We start from the raw sequence: 7,197 nt of genomic DNA, 5'->3' as shown, positions 1-7,197 counted from the left end.
GGCGGTGGGAGCCCTGTGCGAGCGGGTGTGCGAGCGCGGGGGGCGGGCTGGGGGCGGGGCTGGGAGCAGAGCCACGCCCTCCCGTCCCCCCACGCCACGCCCGCCCTCCAGCGCAAGCTATTGTTCCGGCCTCCGGCGCCGCCGAGGGCAGGGGACCAGGCGGAGCCAACTAGGTCCCTAGTCCGGGTTGGGCCGCCACCGGGGCCCCGCCTTGCCCTCTGCCTCTAGAGTTAGTCGTCTGTCCCAGGGACTCTGTCCTGTTCCTCCTTTTGTCCCTCAGAGCGATGGGAAGGAGAAAAGCCCATATGCCACCCCTTTTAAGAAATGGGACACTACCCGCCCCAAATATTTGGTGTGATGTCAGCCCCAACCTGGCTTTGGGGGGCGGGAAGGTGGTGACAGGAACACCTGTAGAGATGGGTGCTCCCTTATCTGCGGGACTGGGCCCAGCGCGCGACGCTGATCTTTGGATACCTTTCTTCCACCTGGGGCTTATCAGAGGTACCCAGAGATGGGCCCAGGATCAAGGAGCACAAACTTTAATTTTATATAGAGGGAAACCGAGGTGAGGACTTACAGCCTCTCGAGGAGAGGATCAAGAATTGAAAGCACTTGGAGAAGGTGGAAAGTTCCTGCCCTGTTTAATGACAGGAATGTGCAGGCCTAGAGTCCTAGGTCAGGGTCTAGGGCCTGTGATCATCCAAGGCTTTCTGGGGGGAGAAATGGAAGGCAATGATTCCCGAGGCAGGCCAGAGAAGTGTGAAGCAGCCTTCCTCTCTTGCCCTCGGTTAAAGTCCTCTGATTTTTCAGACACTTGCTGGCTGCTCCACTGTTACATCTCCCTCTACAGGGTCAGTCTCTGCTCCCTCACCTCCCACTCAGAACCCAGTCAGTCCTCTCCAGTTCCTGGCTCTGGAATACCTTTGCTGCCTAAATTAGGACACACACACACACACACACACACACACACACACACACACAGAAGTCAGAATGGGATTCTTATGGGGCATAGGACATGGTGCAATTCCAGGTAAGGGCTTGAGCCTCTTGGCCACTCAGGAGGCAACTTGGAACTTAGCTCCCAGCAACTGCTTGGGTTTTGCTGGTCCTGGGTTTTGCTGGTCCTGGCCTAGATCTGGGATGGTTATTTGTAACCATGAGATCCGGGCCACAAGACAGGTGTGGGAACTGGTCTTTCAGTGAAGGCTAAAGAACAAGAGAGGGAAATTACAGTTCAGAAAGGAAAGAATTTCTAAATAAATTTCAGCAGTCATTGTTTCCAGAAATAAGGTGCCACACCTTATTAAAATGGAATTTCCCATAGGCCTCTCTCCTTTTTACCCCCTTAATCTGGATACTCAACTAGCCTGCCAACAGTCATTGAAAAAAACCACAAGTCTAAATCTGTGTGTCAGAGGAACTCCAAAGATGCCCTGTCTGCTAGATCAGGCATGGAAGGGCAAGAGGCTGGCAAGCCTGAATCAGACATGTTTGAGGTAACATTACAATCAAACGGCCACCCCCCGAAACACACACACATATTCTATGTATTTTGTGGCCAATCGTAGACTCAAAACCAAAAGAAGGAAAATACAGCTCAGTAGGCAGGAGCATCTGTTCTGCAAGTGTGAGGACCTGACTTGGAACCACCGGCACCCACTTAAAAAGTCAAGCATGGCTACATGAACCTGTCAGCCCAGCACTGGTGCATCACAAACGTTAGCTGGCCAGCCAGCCTGGAGGAAACTGCAAGTTCCTGGTTCAGTGAGAGACTCTGCCTCAAAGGCAATAAGGTGGAAAAAAAGAACAGAGGTTTCACATAAACCTTCCATGCTCACCTGCACATTCGCACACACCACATACCACACACACAGCACACATAAACAAAATAACAGTCATTGAAAAAAACCACACACACACACACACACACACACACACACACACACTGCTGCAGTGTTTTGTCATAAATCAAGTATTTCATATGCACATGGGACCGATTTTTGTTGTTCTGTTATCTAACTTTTCTCTGCTTGTACCATTATTAAACTGGATTACTCCAGTTTTGTAATAAATCTAAATGTCCTGTGGAATAAGTCCATGCAATTTGTTCTCTAAAACTCCCCCAGCTATTGACCTTTGCACTTTTATAAACATCTGAAAATCACCTGGGATTTTCATTGTTCCCACATTGACTCTTCAGATCAATTTGGATAAAGTGGACATTTTCAATGTGAATTGTTTTCATCCATGAACATGGTATGTCCAGTTATTTAAAGTTTCTATAAAAGTTCTCCCAGCAACTTTTTGGTGTTTGATACATAAAAACCTGGTGCATCTTTTTTTAGATTTAAAAATTATTTAGCTTCTGTTTGAGACTACTACAGTGACTATGGTTTTATAATAACTCCACAAATCCTTTGACACTTCTCCCAAGGTGTGGAGTCTAATAACATTTCTCTTGAAAAAGACTGATATTAGGGAATTTTTTTAACAAATCACATGGCAGAAGTGATGCTGTGTGACTGCGAGGCTAGGTCATAAAAGTTAACGGTGACTTCTCTTGGGACCCTTGTCTTTGGAGCTATAAGTTACCATGTAAGAAGTCTTAGGTGTCTAGGCTTTGGAAAAAAAAAAAAAAGCCCAAATTAACTCACACAGAGAAACCACATGCACAAACCCTGAAGCTAAGTAAGAAAGAGCATATGCCTCAAAGGTTCTCAACTGGACCAACCCCTGCTGTTCCAACTCTGCCCATTGCTTGCCTGCAACCACAGGAGAAACCCTGAAAAGTGCGCAGTTGAGCCTTCCTTGAATCCAAAATGTTCAGTAACTGTGACAGATAACAAATGCTTAGTGTTATGTTAAGCCACAAAACTTTGAGGTTTTCTTCTCCTCAACAATGTTGACCTGGGACATATAAAAATAAAGTTTTATATGATGTCCTTGTACCCAGCAACATGGCCAAACTCGGTTAGTAATTCTTTGGTTGTTTTCTGTCCCTTCTGTAAAAAATGAAAGTTTTCTTTCAATGTTCAGTCCTCATCCATTTTTGCTTCTTTTTCTTATCTTGTTTCACTGGCCAGTATCATTAATATAACATTGGACATGGGAAAGGAACAATACCAACAGCCAATCTTTGTCTCCTTCCTGATCACAAAAGGAACTCCAATATTTCCCCACGAATAACATACTTGCTGTACTTTTGGTTTTGTTAGTTTCATTTTGTTTTGCTTTGTGTTTTGTGGATAACTGGGAGGGGGGATATTAATCTTGACAAAGACCCTTTCATTCATTGGATTAGAGTGCTACATACATTTTGTGAATGAGAAAAAAATGGTCAGTGAGGAATGCTTTGCACTCCAGAGCTGATACGGACAGTCTCACCTATAGCATTTCCCATTACCCACAATTCCACAGTCTTGGTCTCACCAACTGTAGCCAAAGCTGTCAGACAGTGTCTACCAGGGCTGGGAGGCCCATGAGTGCTGAACTGCCATGGCCTTCTCTGGAGTCCACAGTAGCGGCCACCATCAGCCCTGCTAGTTCCCTACATCAATACCCTTCCCAGAGAAGAGGTCCAGCATCAAGGGAACATGTAGGAAGTCCATTGTGAAGTCCACCAGGGAAGCCATGCAGGGCCCAGCACTTGACCTTACCCTGTTTCATTACCAACTCATCAGATAAGAAGTTCCCCTGGAGAAACCCTACCGCCGTGTTTGTTGACTTCAGGATAGGATTGGGCCTTGAGCCCTCCACTCTTCCTGTTGACCTAAGCAGGAATCTGAAAGAGTGTGAACAACTTAAATTATCAGCCTGGTCCTTCCCTGTCTGTAGCAGCTCAATTTGGGGACTCAGGGCATCTGCTTGTGGTGTTTTGAATGAGAATGTCCCTCATAGGTTCCAAGTATCTGAATTCTTGGCCCCAATCGGTGACACTGTTTTGGGAGGTTGAAGAGGTACCTTGCTGGAGGAAGCATGTCCCTGGGGTAGGTTTGAGGATTCATAGCCTTGTCCCATTTCCAGTTTTGCTCTCTTTGCTTCCTGTGAGTCCTAGAAGATGTGAGCTCTCAGCTTTCTGCTCTGGCTGTGCCTGTTGCAACATCTCTCCAATGATGGACTCCCATCCCTCTGGAACCATAAGCCAATATCTTTTCTTCTTTAGTTGCCTTGGTCCTGGTGTTTTGTCACAGACACAGAAAAGGAACCAATACACATACACTGCTTACATGTCCCCCAGCTTTCAGGCTTCTTTTGCCATGAGTAGTTGATAAGCAACATACAGATGTGCTTAAGTATATTTTATTATTATTTGATATTATAAAGCCAACAGGAGATGATTGCTACTGAAAACAGTTTGATATAGTTATCAAGAGGAGGAGCATACCATGTCATTGGGGGAAGGGTGCTCAGGGAAACATGAGGATCAGTCAGGAGGCATAAGAGAAGAGAATTGTGCACAGGGGCTTTTATTGTGGTTTCTGTAGGAAGGAAAGCAGGTTTACGGTTTGCCGGTTGAAATACTGTTAGTGGATCTGAGGTTAGGGACTATCCCTAGTTGTCTGGTACCTGGCCTTGGGTAACTGGTAAATAGTGACCCAGAATGCAGGTACTTAATAAAATTGGAGGTTGGAGGCAGAGGCTCTGGATTGTGTTTTTAAAAGTACACTCAAAGGCAAGCCAGGTACTATTGGGGAGGGGTGTGGCTAATCCTAGAGGGGTACCAGTTGTCAAAGCATTAGGCTGCAGAAAATACAAGCCATGGCTCATAGCCATGGGATTCCAAAGGGAAATGAGTTCTACTCCACCCACAGCTGCCTTACCCAGTCAGTGTCAAGGCTTTCATTCAAAATGATCAACCCCTTAAAAAGCAACAGTGACAGAGAAGCAGACCACGCAGCTCTGAAAGCCTTTAGTTGTGACCATAGAATCTTCCTCCTTATGGGCACATGCTGGAATTGGACCTTCCTTCCCACTTGAACTTGAGTATGATGATCATGTGCCTTGCTTTACTAAGGGATCAAACATGGACAAAGTGGTATGTGTCACTTCCAGGTGGGAGCTTTAAGGGACCAGGAGGAATTCACTTGATTCTCTTACCCTTTAATAAAAAGCATTAGCAAATCTTAACTCATTCTTTAAGACCCAATTCAAGTCACTTGTTGGATGAAGACTTCAAGGCGTTAATGCAAGGCTCCAACTTGTGGTTCTGCTCTAAGAGTTGTTTATATGCAGGAGTAATAGTATCCACTTTGCCAAATTGTGGCAGTTCATTTACCTTATGCATGTCTCCGGTAGGAGGGCAATGCCTCCCCATTTTGATGACCTGTGACTAAGAGAGACAGCAGAGATGCCTTGTGCTTACCTTGAGAGGAGGTAGAGCTTTTGAGGAACCCTCCATACACACACACACACACACACACACACACACACACACACACACACACATGCAGAGGCACACACAGGCACACTCAGGAAGAATTAGCCCCTGCATTGTGCAAACTCCAGGACACAGAAGGGTGGTTAAAGGAGTCACATCTGAGCACTGATATGTTTCTTTCTTCCCAGAAGCAAATGTGTATAAGATCCAACCCCAACTCACGTGTGCTGGATGTATCATATTGAACTGGGAATCAGAAAATGGGGCTCCAAAGAGAAAAGCTCACCTCTTCTATGTAGAGTCTTCTAAAAGCCAAGAGGTAAGAATCATCCAAGTCAAGGAGTCTAGTGCCGGCAGTTTACTGAACAGTGACACAGGTGGGGGAGTAAGGTAGAGAGACAGGAAAGAGTAACTATCAAGAAAGACTACATCATCTAACTGATGGCCAGCATGGGCAATTGAGGCTGAACTCCACTCCGGGAGTCGGTGTAGCACCTGGAAGTCAGTATAGCATCCATGTACTACCTCAGAGTTATCCCACTCAAGGGGCAAGGAGCTGGGGTCTTTTCTTAGCAAGCCCCAACGGTTGGGATTAAACCACGCTCCCGGACAGCATTCTTTCACACAGTTCATCCTGGCAACTAGATGTGGGGTTCCTGCAGCAGAAAAATCTCATAGGTAAAGAGATGCAGGAACCAGAAGGCAGAGGTTGGGCTGTGCATGGGAATGCTGAGGTGGTGGGTTTGTGAGCAGATTTCAGCAGGGTCTGCTACAGGACTCAGGTCTGTGTAAGATGGGGCAGAACTGCTTTCCTCCCACACTTCACTCTGCGAGTGTACATGAGAGCGCCTCCTCGGGAACTTGCTGGAAGCGGGTGCTTGTCTGAGGACAGCAGCTGGGCATTGCCAGGGCCCTGGCCATTATACTTATGTGGTCAGCTACAGTCCAGTCTGCTCATTATTTCTGACAAGTGGCCAAGCCAGCCTGCAGTGTCCACTGACAATGTCTGCTGGGCAAAAGATTAAATGGGTCAATGCAAATGAAGACTCCAACATGAGATGACTTGCTCAGTCCTTGCGCAGAAGAGCCCAGGACGAGAGCAGGAGCGCTCAATCAAATTCTGAGCTCTGCTCAGCTCCAGGTTTGAGCTCAGCCAAGCCACCGCCACACCGCTTTGAGCCTCAGCTTCCACTTCTGCTTGGATGTTAATGCCAAGCTGTGGGTTACAATGTCCTGATTATAGAAGGAGAGAAATCAGGAAAGCGGAATGTAAATGACGCATACTCAAAAATAAAAAAGAAATTGGAAATGACTACATGTTGTTATCTAGAGGGAAACATGACAAAGTACTAAGAACAGCCAAGAATTACTGTCAGCTAGACATGTGCCAGGTACTCTGAGACATACTGTGGACCCACTGCCACCATCAGTCTTGATGGTCACCCCATGAGGTGGGCGCTACTTCTTTGTGTGCTGGTCATCTTGAGACAGGGTCTCCCTGCAGCCCCAGCTGATCCGGAGCTCACTATGTAAACCAGGCTGTTTTCGATCTCACAGAGACTCACCTGCCTCTGCCTCCTGAGTACTGGGGTTAAAGGTGTGTGCCAAGCTCCTGTTACTTTTTTGTCTTTTTGAAGCAGGGTCTCCCTGTAGCCCCAGCTGTCTTGGAACTCACTATGTAGACCAGGCTGGCCTTGAACTCACAGAGATCCACCTGCCTCTGCCTCCCAAGTGCTGGGACTACAGGCGTGCGCCACCACACCCAGCTCCTGTTACTATTTTAAACCCAGAACTGAAGAATAGAGTGGCCAACTCACATG

This window comes from Nannospalax galili, unplaced genomic scaffold (genome assembly GCF_000622305.1).
Source record: "Nannospalax galili isolate Female #2095 unplaced genomic scaffold, S.galili_v1.0 scaffold205, whole genome shotgun sequence".
Classification (NCBI taxonomy): domain Eukaryota; kingdom Metazoa; phylum Chordata; class Mammalia; order Rodentia; family Spalacidae; genus Nannospalax; species Nannospalax galili.
The sequence above is the reverse complement of the archived record's forward strand: the minus strand, read 5'-3'. Positions refer to the sequence as shown.